Source organism: Mytilus edulis, unplaced genomic scaffold (assembly GCF_963676685.1).
Source record: "Mytilus edulis unplaced genomic scaffold, xbMytEdul2.2 SCAFFOLD_395, whole genome shotgun sequence".
Classification (NCBI taxonomy): domain Eukaryota; kingdom Metazoa; phylum Mollusca; class Bivalvia; order Mytilida; family Mytilidae; genus Mytilus; species Mytilus edulis.
Genome location: NW_027269217.1, coordinates 8,932 through 31,614, shown reverse-complemented (window position 1 = coordinate 31,614; position 22,683 = coordinate 8,932). Strand labels below are relative to the sequence as shown.

Below are 22,683 nucleotides of genomic sequence, written 5' to 3'. Positions count from 1 at the left end.
AAAAGTAATGATATGTCTGGAACTGAAATAAGACAAAAAAATTACTCAGGCTGTGTTATCATTTGATTTAAATACATAAGTACTATTGAGAGAGAAAAATCTAATTCTTGAAAGTTTAATCACAAAGAAAGACAAATGCTTCTCCCTTGTGGCTTAGTCACCTTCATTTAAACCTTTTATTTTAGAAGCAATGGGTAGTAGCTAACTAGCTTAATAGTTGAATAGGTGCAGAAATATTGTTTTCAAAAAGGTTTGACCCTCCCCCTTTTTCACTGAGAAATGACAATATCTATTGTTTTGCTCAAGCGCATTAAAAATATTAGTTCATGATTTTCTTAAAACATGTACATGTTTTTTCTGTTTTTTTTGCATATGATATCTACTGACCAGGGGTCAAATCATTGGATAAAAGCACATGCGATGATGTATCTCACTTTACTCGTATGAAGTGTGTTATCTCCCTTGATTATCAGGTATTCCTGTAGACCGAAGTGATAATTACATAACAAAGACTATATTGTGTCATGTTTACTTACAATTTAAATGTATTTATTAACTATCGATAGCACATGCATTGTTGTTATGTTGGGAACATGTGTTTATGTTTACAATAATATTTAAATTATTTTAGCATAACAATAAGTCACCTTAACAAAGTTAAGAGTTTAAAGTTCTTCGTATGATAGCACGGACTGGTCAGTCGCGGTAAAAGTTAACATTGAAAATACATTTTCATAGCTTGACCATTCGAAGCTCAGTCTTAGTGCAGTGAAGTTTCCCCCACCCCCCTCCCCCTGTTTACATGTTTTTGTATAAGCTTATAATATTGTAAATGCATTATGCTTTTCTGCAGATGTTAAAAGAACATTATGGAATTATGTTTTTGTGATATGAAAGATTCTATTTCATTATTTCTCATTGTAGATATGTTTGTAAGACATGTATGCTGCAGCGGTCTTAGTGTGCTGGCAAAGTCATTTGAGGACAGTTGAATTATATGATAATAAAACTTTGCTGCACTCGTCTAGGCGAGCTGTTTCCCATAGATATGTGTTTGAGTTTTTGTTCATAAATACTTTATTTGCGTTTGAGGGCACGAATAAGAAAATAATAATATTTAAAAGTTGTTTCTTGCCTTTTTCAATATAGTAAACAAATTCCTTTCGGATCTCTCGGAAGTAAACAAAGTGATGATTGTGCCTAAAAAAAGTGTTCAGCCCCGTGCCAGTAATGCATTTTAAAAGCAAAGTTTCATTGAGTTTTTGCTGATCTTTATCAATAATATTTATCTTAAACCATTTATAATAACTAGGTACAAATAAAAATCTACTAACCATCATTTTCGGTGGTGTACAAGGTGAAATCATCCATAAATCAGCCTGAAAACTTCTGGAATTAAGCTTCTAATTTGGGTATACATTTACAATTAATTCTCCATAGGCCGTAATGGTAACGTTTTCCTCCGTTGCTCAGTCCATATCGTTTACTTGAACATGTATGATGGCTCATATCGAAGCTGATACATTTATACATGTCTGGTTAAATTTTCGGGGTGGCAAGTGAGATTACTTTTTTCGCAAATTGATGGACCCCGGAAGATGGTGAAAAATGTCAGTCTCCTCATGAAATAATCCCAAAATTCTGATCATAAAATTCAATGAAAAAATTGTCCTTTCTAATAATTTATTTCAGGTCAAATCTACATCTTTCTTTTCTCATCACACCAGCTCAATAAAACAGTTCTTATTGTTCATTTATGTCCATTTTTAAAATCACAGCATCCACAATTGTATGGCGGACTAATATTTTTTTTAATTACGTCATCTGAGTTCCTCATCTCAAGGTCTATTAGGGATCCTGACCCATATTGAAATTCATACTTCTGATTTTTCCAAATATTTTTATGTGATCTTCATCGGTATAACATTCTGAATAAATCTGTGTATTTTTGTCCATTTCTGAAAAAAAATAAAGTTGTTTTAGCACTATAAGGCAATGACACTTTCGTCGCTATATTCATTTATTTTGAATACAATGTGTTTATATAATTAATTTCTTCCAGAATACCTTCACTAGTCAAAACAAGGACAAAACTTCTGATTATAACCTTTAATTACAATACACAGACCCTGTTAAAGCATTCTATAAAATTTTCTTGTGCCTTAAAGTGCATTTTGACAGAGAAATTATGCAAAAATGAAGATTTTATAAAAAAAACCAACACCAAAATAATTATTCTTACTAGTGGAAATCTGGTATTTAAAACTGTGGAAAGCACTCTTAACTACTTGGAAAGTCATCTTTATCATATAATTAGAGTGCAATATAGTGCAAATTTTCAAAACTTGTCCTTTCACATAATTCTATTTGAGAAAAAATGTTTTTAACATGTATTTCAGTGAAAACCTTTTATTAGTGAGAAATCCACATGAGGTTTTAAAGGAAACATTGTGACATCACATGTATTATGGCGTCATTAAATAACGACAGATCAAAATAGAGCTAAATATAGTTTGCAGTGTTACGTGAGAAACAGTTGCCGCAAGATTTAACTCGAAATATTGAGTCGAAACGATCTGTAACTAAGCCTTTTCATTTAATACCAAAACCATAGCAACAGTTTTCATATTTGCATATTTTTAACATACCGACTGTAATTTCAATTGCATAAATACCATAAATAAACAATTTAGAGCTTGCCTAATAAAGCAAAATGCTTACCAGTTATTCAGGACTTTTTAAAACCTCTAGTTTGCCATCTCAGGTTAAAAAGTAATGATATGTCTGGAACTGAAATAAGACAAAAAAATTACTCAGGCTGTGTTATCATTTGATTTAAATACATAAGTACTATTGAGAGAGAAAAATCTAATTCTTGAAAGTTTAATCACAAAGAAAGACAAATGCTTCTCCCTTGTGGCTTAGTCACCTTCATTTAAACCTTTTATTTTAGAAGCAATGGGTAGTAGCTAACTAGCTTAATAGTTGAATAGGTGCAGAAATATTGTTTTCAAAAAGGTTTGACCCTCCCCCTTTTTCACTGAGAAATGACAATATCTATTGTTTTGCTCAAGCGCATTAAAAATATTAGTTCATGATTTTCTTAAAACATGTACATGTTTTTTCTGTTTTTTTGCATATGATATCTACTGACCAGGGGTCAAATCATTGGATAAAAGCACATGCGATGATGTATCTCACTTTACTCGTATGAAGTGTGTTATCTCCCTTGATTATCAGGTATTCCTGTAGACCGAAGTGATAATTACATAACAAAGACTATATTGTGTCATGTTTACTTACAATTTAAATGTATTTATTAACTATCGATAGCACATGGCATTGTTGTTATGTTGGGAACATGTGTTTATGTTTACAATAATATTTAAATTATTTTAGCATAACAATAAGTCACCTTAACAAAGTTAAGAGTTTAAAGTTCTTCGTATGATAGCACGGACTGGTCAGTCGCGGTAAAAGTTAACATTGAAAATACATTTTCATAGCTTGACCATTCGAAGCTCAGTCTTAGTGCAGTGAAGTTTCCCCCACCCCCCTCCCCCTGTTTACATGTTTTTGTATAAGCTTATAATATTGTAAATGCATTATGCTTTTCTGCAGATGTTAAAAGAACATTATGGAATTATGTTTTTGTGATATGAAAGATTCTATTTCATTATTTCTCATTGTAGATATGTTTGTAAGACATGTATGCTGCAGCGGTCTTAGTGTGCTGGCAAAGTCATTTGAGGACAGTTGAATTATATGATAATAAAACTTTGCTGCACTCGTCTAGGCGAGCTGTTTCCCATAGATATGTGTTTGAGTTTTTGTTCATAAATACTTTATTTGCGTTTGAGGGCACGAATAAGAAAATAATAATATTTAAAAGCTGTTTCTTGCCTTTTTCAATATAGTAAACAAATTCCTTTCGGATCTCTCGGAAGTAAACAAAGTGATGATTGTGCCTAAAAAAAGTGTTCAGCCCCGTGCCAGTAATGCATTTTAAAAGCAAAGTTTCATTGAGTTTTTGCTGATCTTTATCAATAATATTTATCTTAAACCATTTATAATAACTAGGTACAAATAAAAATCTACTAACCATCATTTTCGGTGGTGTACAAGGTGAAATCATCCATAAATCAGCCTGAAAACTTCTGGAATTAAGCTTCTAATTTGGGTATACATTTACAATTAATTCTCCATAGGCCGTAATGGTAACGTTTTCCTCCGTTGCTCAGTCCATATCGTTTACTTGAACATGTATGATGGCTCATATCGAAGCTGATACATTTATACATGTCTGGTTAAATTTTCGGGGTGGCAAGTGAGATTACTTTTTTCGCAAATTGATGGACCCCGGAAGATGGTGAAAAATGTCAGTCTCCTCATGAAATAATCCCAAAATTCTGATCATAAAATTCAATGAAAAAATTGTCCTTTCTAATAATTTATTTCAGGTCAAATCTACATCTTTCTTTTCTCATCACACCAGCTCAATAAAACAGTTCTTATTGTTCATTTATGTCCATTTTTAAAATCACAGCATCCACAATTGTATGGCGGACTAATATTTTTTTTAATTACGTCATCTGAGTTCCTCATCTCAAGGTCTATTAGGGATCCTGACCCATATTGAAATTCATACTTCTGATTTTTCCAAATATTTTTATGTGATCTTCATCGGTATAACATTCTGAATAAATCTGTGTATTTTTGTCCATTTCTGAAAAAAAATAAAGTTGTTTTAGCACTATAAGGCAATGACACTTTCGTCGCTATATTCATTTATTTTGAATACAATGTGTTTATATAATTAATTTCTTCCAGAATACCTTCACTAGTCAAAACAAGGACAAAACTTCTGATTATAACCTTTAATTACAATACACAGACCCTGTTAAAGCATTCTATAAAATTTTCTTGTGCCTTAAAGTGCATTTTGACAGAGAAATTATGCAAAAATGAAGATTTTATAAAAAAAACCAACACCAAAATAATTATTCTTACTAGTGGAAATCTGGTATTTAAAACTGTGGAAAGCACTCTTAACTACTTGGAAAGTCATCTTTATCATATAATTAGAGTGCAATATAGTGCAAATTTTCAAAACTTGTCCTTTCACATAATTCTATTTGAGAAAAAATGTTTTTAACATGTATTTCAGTGAAAACCTTTTATTAGTGAGAAATCCACATGAGGTTTTAAAGGAAACATTGTGACATCACATGTATTATGGCGTCATTAAATAACGACAGATCAAAATAGAGCTAAATATAGTTTGCAGTGTTACGTGAGAAACAGTTGCCGCAAGATTTAACTCGAAATATTGAGTCGAAACGATCTGTAACTAAGCCTTTTCATTTAATACCAAAACCATAGCAACAGTTTTCATATTTGCATATTTTTAACATACCGACTGTAATTTCAATTGCATAAATACCATAAATAAACAATTTAGAGCTTGCCTAATAAAGCAAAATGCTTACCAGTTATTCAGGACTTTTTAAAACCTCTAGTTTGCCATCTCAGGTTAAAAAGTAATGATATGTCTGGAACTGAAATAAGACAAAAAAATTACTCAGGCTGTGTTATCATTTGATTTAAATACATAAGTACTATTGAGAGAGAAAAATCTAATTCTTGAAAGTTTAATCACAAAGAAAGACAAATGCTTCTCCCTTGTGGCTTAGTCACCTTCATTTAAACCTTTTATTTTAGAAGCAATGGGTAGTAGCTAACTAGCTTAATAGTTGAATAGGTGCAGAAATATTGTTTTCAAAAAGGTTTGACCCTCCCCCTTTTTCACTGAGAAATGACAATATCTATTGTTTTGCTCAAGCGCATTAAAAATATTAGTTCATGATTTTCTTAAAACATGTACATGTTTTTTCTGTTTTTTTGCATATGATATCTACTGACCAGGGGTCAAATCATTGGATAAAAGCACATGCGATGATGTATCTCACTTTACTCGTATGAAGTGTGTTATCTCCCTTGATTATCAGGTATTCCTGTAGACCGAAGTGATAATTACATAACAAAGACTATATTGTGTCATGTTTACTTACAATTTAAATGTATTTATTAACTATCGATAGCACATGGCATTGTTGTTATGTTGGGAACATGTGTTTATGTTTACAATAATATTTAAATTATTTTAGCATAACAATAAGTCACCTTAACAAAGTTAAGAGTTTAAAGTTCTTCGTATGATAGCACGGACTGGTCAGTCGCGGTAAAAGTTAACATTGAAAATACATTTTCATAGCTTGACCATTCGAAGCTCAGTCTTAGTGCAGTGAAGTTTCCCCCACCCCCCCTCCCCCTGTTTACATGTTTTTGTATAAGCTTATAATATTGTAAATGCATTATGCTTTTCTGCAGATGTTAAAAGAACATTATGGAATTATGTTTTTGTGATATGAAAGATTCTATTTCATTATTTCTCATTGTAGATATGTTTGTAAGACATGTATGCTGCAGCGGTCTTAGTGTGCTGGCAAAGTCATTTGAGGACAGTTGAATTATATGATAATAAAACTTTGCTGCACTCGTCTAGGCGAGCTGTTTCCCATAGATATGTGTTTGAGTTTTTGTTCATAAATACTTTATTTGCGTTTGAGGGCACGAATAAGAAAATAATAATATTTAAAAGTTGTTTCTTGCCTTTTTCAATATAGTAAACAAATTCCTTTCGGATCTCTCGGAAGTAAACAAAGTGATGATTGTGCCTAAAAAAAGTGTTCAGCCCCGTGCCAGTAATGCATTTTAAAAGCAAAGTTTCATTGAGTTTTTGCTGATCTTTATCAATAATATTTATCTTAAACCATTTATAATAACTAGGTACAAATAAAAATCTACTAACCATCATTTTCGGTGGTGTACAAGGTGAAATCATCCATAAATCAGCCTGAAAACTTCTGGAATTAAGCTTCTAATTTGGGTATACATTTACAATTAATTCTCCATAGGCCGTAATGGTAACGTTTTCCTCCGTTGCTCAGTCCATATCGTTTACTTGAACATGTATGATGGCTCATATCGAAGCTGATACATTTATACATGTCTGGTTAAATTTTCGGGGTGGCAAGTGAGATTACTTTTTTCGCAAATTGATGGACCCCGGAAGATGGTGAAAAATGTCAGTCTCCTCATGAAATAATCCCAAAATTCTGATCATAAAATTCAATGAAAAAATTGTCCTTTCTAATAATTTATTTCAGGTCAAATCTACATCTTTCTTTTCTCATCACACCAGCTCAATAAAACAGTTCTTATTGTTCATTTATGTCCATTTTTAAAATCACAGCATCCACAATTGTATGGCGGACTAATATTTTTTTTAATTACGTCATCTGAGTTCCTCATCTCAAGGTCTATTAGGGATCCTGACCCATATTGAAATTCATACTTCTGATTTTTCCAAATATTTTTATGTGATCTTCATCGGTATAACATTCTGAATAAATCTGTGTATTTTTGTCCATTTCTGAAAAAAAATAAAGTTGTTTTAGCACTATAAGGCAATGACACTTTCGTCGCTATATTCATTTATTTTGAATACAATGTGTTTATATAATTAATTTCTTCCAGAATACCTTCACTAGTCAAAACAAGGACAAAACTTCTGATTATAACCTTTAATTACAATACACAGACCCTGTTAAAGCATTCTATAAAATTTTCTTGTGCCTTAAAGTGCATTTTGACAGAGAAATTATGCAAAAATGAAGATTTTATAAAAAAAACCAACACCAAAATAATTATTCTTACTAGTGGAAATCTGGTATTTAAAACTGTGGAAAGCACTCTTAACTACTTGGAAAGTCATCTTTATCATATAATTAGAGTGCAATATAGTGCAAATTTTCAAAACTTGTCCTTTCACATAATTCTATTTGAGAAAAAATGTTTTTAACATGTATTTCAGTGAAAACCTTTTATTAGTGAGAAATCCACATGAGGTTTTAAAGGAAACATTGTGACATCACATGTATTATGGCGTCATTAAATAACGACAGATCAAAATAGAGCTAAATATAGTTTGCAGTGTTACGTGAGAAACAGTTGCCGCAAGATTTAACTCGAAATATTGAGTCGAAACGATCTGTAACTAAGCCTTTTCATTTAATACCAAAACCATAGCAACAGTTTTCATATTTGCATATTTTTAACATACCGACTGTAATTTCAATTGCATAAATACCATAAATAAACAATTTAGAGCTTGCCTAATAAAGCAAAATGCTTACCAGTTATTCAGGACTTTTTAAAACCTCTAGTTTGCCATCTCAGGTTAAAAAGTAATGATATGTCTGGAACTGAAATAAGACAAAAAAATTACTCAGGCTGTGTTATCATTTGATTTAAATACATAAGTACTATTGAGAGAGAAAAATCTAATTCTTGAAAGTTTAATCACAAAGAAAGACAAATGCTTCTCCCTTGTGGCTTAGTCACCTTCATTTAAACCTTTTATTTTAGAAGCAATGGGTAGTAGCTAACTAGCTTAATAGTTGAATAGGTGCAGAAATATTGTTTTCAAAAAGGTTTGACCCTCCCCCTTTTTCACTGAGAAATGACAATATCTATTGTTTTGCTCAAGCGCATTAAAAATATTAGTTCATGATTTTCTTAAAACATGTACATGTTTTTTCTGTTTTTTTGCATATGATATCTACTGACCAGGGGTCAAATCATTGGATAAAAGCACATGCGATGATGTATCTCACTTTACTCGTATGAAGTGTGTTATCTCCCTTGATTATCAGGTATTCCTGTAGACCGAAGTGATAATTACATAACAAAGACTATATTGTGTCATGTTTACTTACAATTTAAATGTATTTATTAACTATCGATAGCACATGGCATTGTTGTTATGTTGGGAACATGTGTTTATGTTTACAATAATATTTAAATTATTTTAGCATAACAATAAGTCACCTTAACAAAGTTAAGAGTTTAAAGTTCTTCGTATGATAGCACGGACTGGTCAGTCGCGGTAAAAGTTAACATTGAAAATACATTTTCATAGCTTGACCATTCGAAGCTCAGTCTTAGTGCAGTGAAGTTTCCCCCACCCCCCTCCCCCTGTTTACATGTTTTTGTATAAGCTTATAATATTGTAAATGCATTATGCTTTTCTGCAGATGTTAAAAGAACATTATGGAATTATGTTTTTGTGATATGAAAGATTCTATTTCATTATTTCTCATTGTAGATATGTTTGTAAGACATGTATGCTGCAGCGGTCTTAGTGTGCTGGCAAAGTCATTTGAGGACAGTTGAATTATATGATAATAAAACTTTGCTGCACTCGTCTAGGCGAGCTGTTTCCCATAGATATGTGTTTGAGTTTTTGTTCATAAATACTTTATTTGCGTTTGAGGGCACGAATAAGAAAATAATAATATTTAAAAGCTGTTTCTTGCCTTTTTCAATATAGTAAACAAATTCCTTTCGGATCTCTCGGAAGTAAACAAAGTGATGATTGTGCCTAAAAAAAGTGTTCAGCCCCGTGCCAGTAATGCATTTTAAAAGCAAAGTTTCATTGAGTTTTTGCTGATCTTTATCAATAATATTTATCTTAAACCATTTATAATAACTAGGTACAAATAAAAATCTACTAACCATCATTTTCGGTGGTGTACAAGGTGAAATCATCCATAAATCAGCCTGAAAACTTCTGGAATTAAGCTTCTAATTTGGGTATACATTTACAATTAATTCTCCATAGGCCGTAATGGTAACGTTTTCCTCCGTTGCTCAGTCCATATCGTTTACTTGAACATGTATGATGGCTCATATCGAAGCTGATACATTTATACATGTCTGGTTAAATTTTCGGGGTGGCAAGTGAGATTACTTTTTTCGCAAATTGATGGACCCCGGAAGATGGTGAAAAATGTCAGTCTCCTCATGAAATAATCCCAAAATTCTGATCATAAAATTCAATGAAAAAATTGTCCTTTCTAATAATTTATTTCAGGTCAAATCTACATCTTTCTTTTCTCATCACACCAGCTCAATAAAACAGTTCTTATTGTTCATTTATGTCCATTTTTAAAATCACAGCATCCACAATTGTATGGCGGACTAATATTTTTTTTAATTACGTCATCTGAGTTCCTCATCTCAAGGTCTATTAGGGATCCTGACCCATATTGAAATTCATACTTCTGATTTTTCCAAATATTTTTATGTGATCTTCATCGGTATAACATTCTGAATAAATCTGTGTATTTTTGTCCATTTCTGAAAAAAAATAAAGTTGTTTTAGCACTATAAGGCAATGACACTTTCGTCGCTATATTCATTTATTTTGAATACAATGTGTTTATATAATTAATTTCTTCCAGAATACCTTCACTAGTCAAAACAAGGACAAAACTTCTGATTATAACCTTTAATTACAATACACAGACCCTGTTAAAGCATTCTATAAAATTTTCTTGTGCCTTAAAGTGCATTTTGACAGAGAAATTATGCAAAAATGAAGATTTTATAAAAAAAACCAACACCAAAATAATTATTCTTACTAGTGGAAATCTGGTATTTAAAACTGTGGAAAGCACTCTTAACTACTTGGAAAGTCATCTTTATCATATAATTAGAGTGCAATATAGTGCAAATTTTCAAAACTTGTCCTTTCACATAATTCTATTTGAGAAAAAATGTTTTTAACATGTATTTCAGTGAAAACCTTTTATTAGTGAGAAATCCACATGAGGTTTTAAAGGAAACATTGTGACATCACATGTATTATGGCGTCATTAAATAACGACAGATCAAAATAGAGCTAAATATAGTTTGCAGTGTTACGTGAGAAACAGTTGCCGCAAGATTTAACTCGAAATATTGAGTCGAAACGATCTGTAACTAAGCCTTTTCATTTAATACCAAAACCATAGCAACAGTTTTCATATTTGCATATTTTTAACATACCGACTGTAATTTCAATTGCATAAATACCATAAATAAACAATTTAGAGCTTGCCTAATAAAGCAAAATGCTTACCAGTTATTCAGGACTTTTTAAAACCTCTAGTTTGCCATCTCAGGTTAAAAAGTAATGATATGTCTGGAACTGAAATAAGACAAAAAAATTACTCAGGCTGTGTTATCATTTGATTTAAATACATAAGTACTATTGAGAGAGAAAAATCTAATTCTTGAAAGTTTAATCACAAAGAAAGACAAATGCTTCTCCCTTGTGGCTTAGTCACCTTCATTTAAACCTTTTATTTTAGAAGCAATGGGTAGTAGCTAACTAGCTTAATAGTTGAATAGGTGCAGAAATATTGTTTTCAAAAAGGTTTGACCCTCCCCCTTTTTCACTGAGAAATGACAATATCTATTGTTTTGCTCAAGCGCATTAAAAATATTAGTTCATGATTTTCTTAAAACATGTACATGTTTTTTCTGTTTTTTTGCATATGATATCTACTGACCAGGGGTCAAATCATTGGATAAAAGCACATGCGATGATGTATCTCACTTTACTCGTATGAAGTGTGTTATCTCCCTTGATTATCAGGTATTCCTGTAGACCGAAGTGATAATTACATAACAAAGACTATATTGTGTCATGTTTACTTACAATTTAAATGTATTTATTAACTATCGATAGCACATGGCATTGTTGTTATGTTGGGAACATGTGTTTATGTTTACAATAATATTTAAATTATTTTAGCATAACAATAAGTCACCTTAACAAAGTTAAGAGTTTAAAGTTCTTCGTATGATAGCACGGACTGGTCAGTCGCGGTAAAAGTTAACATTGAAAATACATTTTCATAGCATGACCATTCGAAGCTCAGTCTTAGTGCAGTGAAGTTTCCCCCACCCCCCTCCCCCTGTTTACATGTTTTTGTATAAGCTTATAATATTGTAAATGCATTATGCTTTTCTGCAGATGTTAAAAGAACATTATGGAATTATGTTTTTGTGATATGAAAGATTCTATTTCATTATTTCTCATTGTAGATATGTTTGTAAGACATGTATGCTGCAGCGGTCTTAGTGTGCTGGCAAAGTCATTTGAGGACAGTTGAATTATATGATAATAAAACTTTGCTGCACTCGTCTAGGCGAGCTGTTTCCCATAGATATGTGTTTGAGTTTTTGTTCATAAATACTTTATTTGCGTTTGAGGGCACGAATAAGAAAATAATAATATTTAAAAGTTGTTTCTTGCCTTTTTCAATATAGTAAACAAATTCCTTTCGGATCTCTCGGAAGTAAACAAAGTGATGATTGTGCCTAAAAAAAGTGTTCAGCCCCGTGCCAGTAATGCATTTTAAAAGCAAAGTTTCATTGAGTTTTTGCTGATCTTTATCAATAATATTTATCTTAAACCATTTATAATAACTAGGTACAAATAAAAATCTACTAACCATCATTTTCGGTGGTGTACAAGGTGAAATCATCCATAAATCAGCCTGAAAACTTCTGGAATTAAGCTTCTAATTTGGGTATACATTTACAATTAATTCTCCATAGGCCGTAATGGTAACGTTTTCCTCCGTTGCTCAGTCCATATCGTTTACTTGAACATGTATGATGGCTCATATCGAAGCTGATACATTTATACATGTCTGGTTAAATTTTCGGGGTGGCAAGTGAGATTACTTTTTTCGCAAATTGATGGACCCCGGAAGATGGTGAAAAATGTCAGTCTCCTCATGAAATAATCCCAAAATTCTGATCATAAAATTCAATGAAAAAATTGTCCTTTCTAATAATTTATTTCAGGTCAAATCTACATCTTTCTTTTCTCATCACACCAGCTCAATAAAACAGTTCTTATTGTTCATTTATGTCCATTTTTAAAATCACAGCATCCACAATTGTATGGCGGACTAATATTTTTTTTAATTACGTCATCTGAGTTCCTCATCTCAAGGTCTATTAGGGATCCTGACCCATATTGAAATTCATACTTCTGATTTTTCCAAATATTTTTATGTGATCTTCATCGGTATAACATTCTGAATAAATCTGTGTATTTTTGTCCATTTCTGAAAAAAAATAAAGTTGTTTTAGCACTATAAGGCAATGACACTTTCGTCGCTATATTCATTTATTTTGAATACAATGTGTTTATATAATTAATTTCTTCCAGAATACCTTCACTAGTCAAAACAAGGACAAAACTTCTGATTATAACCTTTAATTACAATACACAGACCCTGTTAAAGCATTCTATAAAATTTTCTTGTGCCTTAAAGTGCATTTTGACAGAGAAATTATGCAAAAATGAAGATTTTATAAAAAAAACCAACACCAAAATAATTATTCTTACTAGTGGAAATCTGGTATTTAAAACTGTGGAAAGCACTCTTAACTACTTGGAAAGTCATCTTTATCATATAATTAGAGTGCAATATAGTGCAAATTTTCAAAACTTGTCCTTTCACATAATTCTATTTGAGAAAAAATGTTTTTAACATGTATTTCAGTGAAAACCTTTTATTAGTGAGAAATCCACATGAGGTTTTAAAGGAAACATTGTGACATCACATGTATTATGGCGTCATTAAATAACGACAGATCAAAATAGAGCTAAATATAGTTTGCAGTGTTACGTGAGAAACAGTTGCCGCAAGATTTAACTCGAAATATTGAGTCGAAACGATCTGTAACTAAGCCTTTTCATTTAATACCAAAACCATAGCAACAGTTTTCATATTTGCATATTTTTAACATACCGACTGTAATTTCAATTGCATAAATACCATAAATAAACAATTTAGAGCTTGCCTAATAAAGCAAAATGCTTACCAGTTATTCAGGACTTTTTAAAACCTCTAGTTTGCCATCTCAGGTTAAAAAGTAATGATATGTCTGGAACTGAAATAAGACAAAAAAATTACTCAGGCTGTGTTATCATTTGATTTAAATACATAAGTACTATTGAGAGAGAAAAATCTAATTCTTGAAAGTTTAATCACAAAGAAAGACAAATGCTTCTCCCTTGTGGCTTAGTCACCTTCATTTAAACCTTTTATTTTAGAAGCAATGGGTAGTAGCTAACTAGCTTAATAGTTGAATAGGTGCAGAAATATTGTTTTCAAAAAGGTTTGACCCTCCCCCTTTTTCACTGAGAAATGACAATATCTATTGTTTTGCTCAAGCGCATTAAAAATATTAGTTCATGATTTTCTTAAAACATGTACATGTTTTTTCTGTTTTTTTGCATATGATATCTACTGACCAGGGGTCAAATCATTGGATAAAAGCACATGCGATGATGTATCTCACTTTACTCGTATGAAGTGTGTTATCTCCCTTGATTATCAGGTATTCCTGTAGACCGAAGTGATAATTACATAACAAAGACTATATTGTGTCATGTTTACTTACAATTTAAATGTATTTATTAACTATCGATAGCACATGGCATTGTTGTTATGTTGGGAACATGTGTTTATGTTTACAATAATATTTAAATTATTTTAGCATAACAATAAGTCACCTTAACAAAGTTAAGAGTTTAAAGTTCTTCGTATGATAGCACGGACTGGTCAGTCGCGGTAAAAGTTAACATTGAAAATACATTTTCATAGCTTGACCATTCGAAGCTCAGTCTTAGTGCAGTGAAGTTTCCCCCACCCCCCTCCCCCTGTTTACATGTTTTTGTATAAGCTTATAATATTGTAAATGCATTATGCTTTTCTGCAGATGTTAAAAGAACATTATGGAATTATGTTTTTGTGATATGAAAGATTCTATTTCATTATTTCTCATTGTAGATATGTTTGTAAGACATGTATGCTGCAGCGGTCTTAGTGTGCTGGCAAAGTCATTTGAGGACAGTTGAATTATATGATAATAAAACTTTGCTGCACTCGTCTAGGCGAGCTGTTTCCCATAGATATGTGTTTGAGTTTTTGTTCATAAATACTTTATTTGCGTTTGAGGGCACGAATAAGAAAATAATAATATTTAAAAGTTGTTTCTTGCCTTTTTCAATATAGTAAACAAATTCCTTTCGGATCTCTCGGAAGTAAACAAAGTGATGATTGTGCCTAAAAAAAGTGTTCAGCCCCGTGCCAGTAATGCATTTTAAAAGCAAAGTTTCATTGAGTTTTTGCTGATCTTTATCAATAATATTTATCTTAAACCATTTATAATAACTAGGTACAAATAAAAATCTACTAACCATCATTTTCGGTGGTGTACAAGGTGAAATCATCCATAAATCAGCCTGAAAACTTCTGGAATTAAGCTTCTAATTTGGGTATACATTTACAATTAATTCTCCATAGGCCGTAATGGTAACGTTTTCCTCCGTTGCTCAGTCCATATCGTTTACTTGAACATGTATGATGGCTCATATCGAAGCTGATACATTTATACATGTCTGGTTAAATTTTCGGGGTGGCAAGTGAGATTACTTTTTTCGCAAATTGATGGACCCCGGAAGATGGTGAAAAATGTCAGTCTCCTCATGAAATAATCCCAAAATTCTGATCATAAAATTCAATGAAAAAATTGTCCTTTCTAATAATTTATTTCAGGTCAAATCTACATCTTTCTTTTCTCATCACACCAGCTCAATAAAACAGTTCTTATTGTTCATTTATGTCCATTTTTAAAATCACAGCATCCACAATTGTATGGCGGACTAATATTTTTTTTAATTACGTCATCTGAGTTCCTCATCTCAAGGTCTATTAGGGATCCTGACCCATATTGAAATTCATACTTCTGATTTTTCCAAATATTTTTATGTGATCTTCATCGGTATAACATTCTGAATAAATCTGTGTATTTTTGTCCATTTCTGAAAAAAAATAAAGTTGTTTTAGCACTATAAGGCAATGACACTTTCGTCGCTATATTCATTTATTTTGAATACAATGTGTTTATATAATTAATTTCTTCCAGAATACCTTCACTAGTCAAAACAAGGACAAAACTTCTGATTATAACCTTTAATTACAATACACAGACCCTGTTAAAGCATTCTATAAAATTTTCTTGTGCCTTAAAGTGCATTTTGACAGAGAAATTATGCAAAAATGAAGATTTTATAAAAAAAACCAACACCAAAATAATTATTCTTACTAGTGGAAATCTGGTATTTAAAACTGTGGAAAGCACTCTTAACTACTTGGAAAGTCATCTTTATCATATAATTAGAGTGCAATATAGTGCAAATTTTCAAAACTTGTCCTTTCACATAATTCTATTTGAGAAAAAATGTTTTTAACATGTATTTCAGTGAAAACCTTTTATTAGTGAGAAATCCACATGAGGTTTTAAAGGAAACATTGTGACATCACATGTATTATGGCGTCATTAAATAACGACAGATCAAAATAGAGCTAAATATAGTTTGCAGTGTTACGTGAGAAACAGTTGCCGCAAGATTTAACTCGAAATATTGAGTCGAAACGATCTGTAACTAAGCCTTTTCATTTAATACCAAAACCATAGCAACAGTTTTCATATTTGCATATTTTTAACATACCGACTGTAATTTCAATTGCATAAATACCATAAATAAACAATTTAGAGCTTGCCTAATAAAGCAAAATGCTTACCAGTTATTCAGGACTTTTTAAAACCTCTAGTTTGCCATCTCAGGTTAAAAAGTAATGATATGTCTGGAACTGAAATAAGACAAAAAAATTACTCAGGCTGTGTTATCATTTGATTTAAATACATAAGTACTATTGAGAGAGAAAAATCTAATTCTTGAAAGTTTAATCACAAAGAAAGACAAATGCTTCTCCCTTGTGGCTTAGTCACCTTCATTTAAACCTTTTATTTTAGAAGCAATGGGTAGTAGCTAACTAGCTTAATAGTTGAATAGGTGCAGAAATATTGTTTTCAAAAAGGTTTGACCCTCCCCCTTTTTCACTGAGAAATGACAATATCTATTGTTTTGCTCAAGCGCATTAAAAATATTAGTTCATGATTTTCTTAAAACATGTACATGTTTTTTCTGTTTTTTTGCATATGATATCTACTGACCAGGGGTCAAATCATTGGATAAAAGCACATGCGATGATGTATCTCACTTTACTCGTATGAAGTGTGTTATCTCCCTTGATTATCAGGTATTCCTGTAGACCGAAGTGATAATTACATAACAAAGACTATATTGTGTCATGTTTACTTACAATTTAAATGTATTTATTAACTATCGATAGCACATGGCATTGTTGTTATGTTGGGAACATGTGTTTATGTTTACAATAATATTTAAATTATTTTAGCATAACAATAAGTCACCTTAACAAAGTTAAGAGTTTAAAGTTCTTCGTATGATAGCACGGACTGGTCAGTCGCGGTAAAAGTTAACATTGAAAATACATTTTCATAGCTTGACCATTCGAAGCTCAGTCTTAGTGCAGTGAAGTTTCCCCCACCCCCCTCCCCCTGTTTACATGTTTTTGTATAAGCTTATAATATTGTAAATGCATTATGCTTTTCTGCAGATGTTAAAAGAACATTATGGAATTATGTTTTTGTGATATGAAAGATTCTATTTCATTATTTCTCATTGTAGATATGTTTGTAAGACATGTATGCTGCAGCGGTCTTAGTGTGCTGGCAAAGTCATTTGAGGACAGTTGAATTATATGATAATAAAACTTTGCTGCACTCGTCTAGGCGAGCTGTTTCCCATAGATATGTGTTTGAGTTTTTGTTCATAAATACTTTATTTGCGTTTGAGGGCACGAATAAGAAAATAATAATATTTAAAAGTTGTTTCTTGCCTTTTTCAATATAGTAAACAAATTCCTTTCGGATCTCTCGGAAGTAAACAAAGTGATGATTGTGCCTAAAAAAAGTGTTCAGCCCCGTGCCAGTAATGCATTTTAAAAGCAAAGTTTCATTGAGTTTTTGCTGATCTTTATCAATAATATTTATCTTAAACCATTTATAATAACTAGGTACAAATAAAAATCTACTAACCATCATTTTCGGTGGTGTACAAGGTGAAATCATCCATAAATCAGCCTGAAAACTTCTGGAATTAAGCTTCTAATTTGGGTATACATTTACAATTAATTCTCCATAGGCCGTAATGGTAACGTTTTCCTCCGTTGCTCAGTCCATATCGTTTACTTGAACATGTATGATGGCTCATATCGAAGCTGATACATTTATACATGTCTGGTTAAATTTTCGGGGTGGCAAGTGAGATTACTTTTTTCGCAAATTGATGGACCCCGGAAGATGGTGAAAAATGTCAGTCTCCTCATGAAATAATCCCAAAATTCTGATCATAAAATTCAATGAAAAAATTGTCCTTTCTAATAATTTATTTCAGGTCAAATCTACATCTTTCTTTTCTCATCACACCAGCTCAATAAAACAGTTCTTATTGTTCATTTATGTCCATTTTTAAAATCACAGCATCCACAATTGTATGGCGGACTAATATTTTTTTTAATTACGTCATCTGAGTTCCTCATCTCAAGGTCTATTAGGGATCCTGACCCATATTGAAATTCATACTTCTGATTTTTCCAAATATTTTTATGTGATCTTCATCGGTATAACATTCTGAATAAATCTGTGTATTTTTGTCCATTTCTGAAAAAAAATAAAGTTGTTTTAGCACTATAAGGCAATGACACTTTCGTCGCTATATTCATTTATTTTGAATACAATGTGTTTATATAATTAATTTCTTCCAGAATACCTTCACTAGTCAAAACAAGGACAAAACTTCTGATTATAACCTTTAATTACAATACACAGACCCTGTTAAAGCATTCTATAAAATTTTCTTGTGCCTTAAAGTGCATTTTGACAGAGAAATTATGCAAAAATGAAGATTTTATAAAAAAAACCAACACCAAAATAATTATTCTTACTAGTGGAAATCTGGTATTTAAAACTGTGGAAAGCACTCTTAACTACTTGGAAAGTCATCTTTATCATATAATTAGAGTGCAATATAGTGCAAATTTTCAAAACTTGTCCTTTCACATAATTCTATTTGAGAAAAAATGTTTTTAACATGTATTTCAGTGAAAACCTTTTATTAGTGAGAAATCCACATGAGGTTTTAAAGGAAACATTGTGACATCACATGTATTATGGCGTCATTAAATAACGACAGATCAAAATAGAGCTAAATATAGTTTGCAGTGTTACGTGAGAAACAGTTGCCGCAAGATTTAACTCGAAATATTGAGTCGAAACGATCTGTAACTAAGCCTTTTCATTTAATACCAAAACCATAGCAACAGTTTTCATATTTGCATATTTTTAACATACCGACTGTAATTTCAATTGCATAAATACCATAAATAAACAATTTAGAGCTTGCCTAATAAAGCAAAATGCTTACCAGTTATTCAGGACTTTTTAAAACCTCTAGTTTGCCATCTCAGGTTAAAAAGTAATGATATGTCTGGAACTGAAATAAGACAAAAAAATTACTCAGGCTGTGTTATCATTTGATTTAAATACATAAGTACTATTGAGAGAGAAAAATCTAATTCTTGAAAGTTTAATCACAAAGAAAGACAAATGCTTCTCCCTTGTGGCTTAGTCACCTTCATTTAAACCTTTTATTTTAGAAGCAATGGGTAGTAGCTAACTAGCTTAATAGTTGAATAGGTGCAGAAATATTGTTTTCAAAAAGGTTTGACCCTCCCCCTTTTTCACTGAGAAATGACAATATCTATTGTTTTGCTCAAGCGCATTAAAAATATTAGTTCATGATTTTCTTAAAACATGTACATGTTTTTTCTGTTTTTTTGCATATGATATCTACTGACCAGGGGTCAAATCATTGGATAAAAGCACATGCGATGATGTATCTCACTTTACTCGTATGAAGTGTGTTATCTCCCTTGATTATCAGGTATTCCTGTAGACCGAAGTGATAATTACATAACAAAGACTATATTGTGTCATGTTTACTTACAATTTAAATGTATTTATTAACTATCGATAGCACATGGCATTGTTGTTATGTTGGGAACATGTGTTTATGTTTACAATAATATTTAAATTATTTTAGCATAACAATAAGTCACCTTAACAAAGTTAAGAGTTTAAAGTTCTTCGTATGATAGCACGGACTGGTCAGTCGCGGTAAAAGTTAACATTGAAAATACATTTTCATAGCTTGACCATTCGAAGCTCAGTCTTAGTGCAGTGAAGTTTCCCCCACCCCCCTCCCCCTGTTTACATGTTTTTGTATAAGCTTATAATATTGTAAATGCATTATGCTTTTCTGCAGATGTTAAAAGAACATTATGGAATTATGTTTTTGTGATATGAAAGATTCTATTTCATTATTTCTCATTGTAGATATGTTTGTAAGACATGTATGCTGCAGCGGTCTTAGTGTGCTGGCAAAGTCATTTGAGGACAGTTGAATTATATGATAATAAAACTTTGCTGCACTCGTCTAGGCGAGCTGTTTCCCATAGATATGTGTTTGAGTTTTTGTTCATAAATACTTTATTTGCGTTTGAGGGCACGAATAAGAAAATAATAATATTTAAAAGTTGTTTCTTGCCTTTTTCAATATAGTAAACAAATTCCTTTCGGATCTCTCGGAAGTAAACAAAGTGATGATTGTGCCTAAAAAAAGTGTTCAGCCCCGTGCCAGTAATGCATTTTAAAAGCAAAGTTTCATTGAGTTTTTGCTGATCTTTATCAATAATATTTATCTTAAACCATTTATAATAACTAGGTACAAATAAAAATCTACTAACCATCATTTTCGGTGGTGTACAAGGTGAAATCATCCATAAATCAGCCTGAAAACTTCTGGAATTAAGCTTCTAATTTGGGTATACATTTACAATTAATTCTCCATAGGCCGTAATGGTAACGTTTTCCTCCGTTGCTCAGTCCATATCGTTTACTTGAACATGTATGATGGCTCATATCGAAGCTGATACATTTATACATGTCTGGTTAAATTTTCGGGGTGGCAAGTGAGATTACTTTTTTCGCAAATTGATGGACCCCGGAAGATGGTGAAAAATGTCAGTCTCCTCATGAAATAATCCCAAAATTCTGATCATAAAATTCAATGAAAAAATTGTCCTTTCTAATAATTTATTTCAGGTCAAATCTACATCTTTCTTTTCTCATCACACCAGCTCAATAAAACAGTTCTTATTGTTCATTTATGTCCATTTTTAAAATCACAGCATCCACAATTGTATGGCGGACTAATATTTTTTTTAATTACGTCATCTGAGTTCCTCATCTCAAGGTCTATTAGGGATCCTGACCCATATTGAAATTCATACTTCTGATTTTTCCAAATATTTTTATGTGATCTTCATCGGTATAACATTCTGAATAAATCTGTGTATTTTTGTCCATTTCTGAAAAAAAATAAAGTTGTTTTAGCACTATAAGGCAATGACACTTTCGTCGCTATATTCATTTATTTTGAATACAATGTGTTTATATAATTAATTTCTTCCAGAATACCTTCACTAGTCAAAACAAGGACAAAACTTCTGATTATAACCTTTAATTACAATACACAGACCCTGTTAAAGCATTCTATAAAATTTTCTTGTGCCTTAAAGTGCATTTTGACAGAGAAATTATGCAAAAATGAAGATTTTATAAAAAAAACCAACACCAAAATAATTATTCTTACTAGTGGAAATCTGGTATTTAAAACTGTGGAAAGCACTCTTAACTACTTGGAAAGTCATCTTTATCATATAATTAGAGTGCAATATAGTGCAAATTTTCAAAACTTGTCCTTTCACATAATTCTATTTGAGAAAAAATGTTTTTAACATGTATTTCAGTGAAAACCTTTTATTAGTGAGAAATCCACATGAGGTTTTAAAGGAAACATTGTGACATCACATGTATTATGGCGTCATTAAATAACGACAGATCAAAATAGAGCTAAATATAGTTTGCAGTGTTACGTGAGAAACAGTTGCCGCAAGATTTAACTCGAAATATTGAGTCGAAACGATCTGTAACTAAGCCTTTTCATTTAATACCAAAACCATAGCAACAGTTTTCATATTTGCATATTTTTAACATACCGACTGTAATTTCAATTGCATAAATACCATAAATAAACAATTTAGAGCTTGCCTAATAAAGCAAAATGCTTACCAGTTATTCAGGACTTTTTAAAACCTCTAGTTTGCCATCTCAGGTTAAAAAGTAATGATATGTCTGGAACTGAAATAAGACAAAAAAATTACTCAGGCTGTGTTATCATTTGATTTAAATACATAAGTACTATTGAGAGAGAAAAATCTAATTCTTGAAAGTTTAATCACAAAGAAAGACAAATGCTTCTCCCTTGTGGCTTAGTCACCTTCATTTAAACCTTTTATTTTAGAAGCAATGGGTAGTAGCTAACTAGCTTAATAGTTGAATAGGTGCAGAAATATTGTTTTCAAAAAGGTTTGACCCTCCCCCTTTTTCACTGAGAAATGACAATATCTATTGTTTTGCTCAAGCGCATTAAAAATATTAGTTCATGATTTTCTTAAAACATGTACATGTTTTTTCTGTTTTTTTGCATATGATATCTACTGACCAGGGGTCAAATCATTGGATAAAAGCACATGCGATGATGTATCTCACTTTACTCGTATGAAGTGTGTTATCTCCCTTGATTATCAGGTATTCCTGTAGACCGAAGTGATAATTACATAACAAAGACTATATTGTGTCATGTTTACTTACAAT

At 31.5% G+C, this 22,683-nt stretch overlaps 1 long non-coding RNA gene across 1 annotated transcript; it reads right to left on the bottom strand.

The window, feature by feature from the left end:
• Positions 1-11,026: 11,026 nt before the first annotated feature.
• LOC139509692 (uncharacterized) lies at positions 11,027-15,799 on the bottom strand. Its single transcript, XR_011661795.1, has 3 exons — positions 15,176-15,799; positions 12,408-13,863; positions 11,027-11,095 (listed from the first exon to the last, which is right to left on the bottom strand). It is a non-coding gene; the product is annotated as an uncharacterized lncRNA (long non-coding RNA).
• Positions 15,800-22,683: the final 6,884 nt, after the last annotated feature.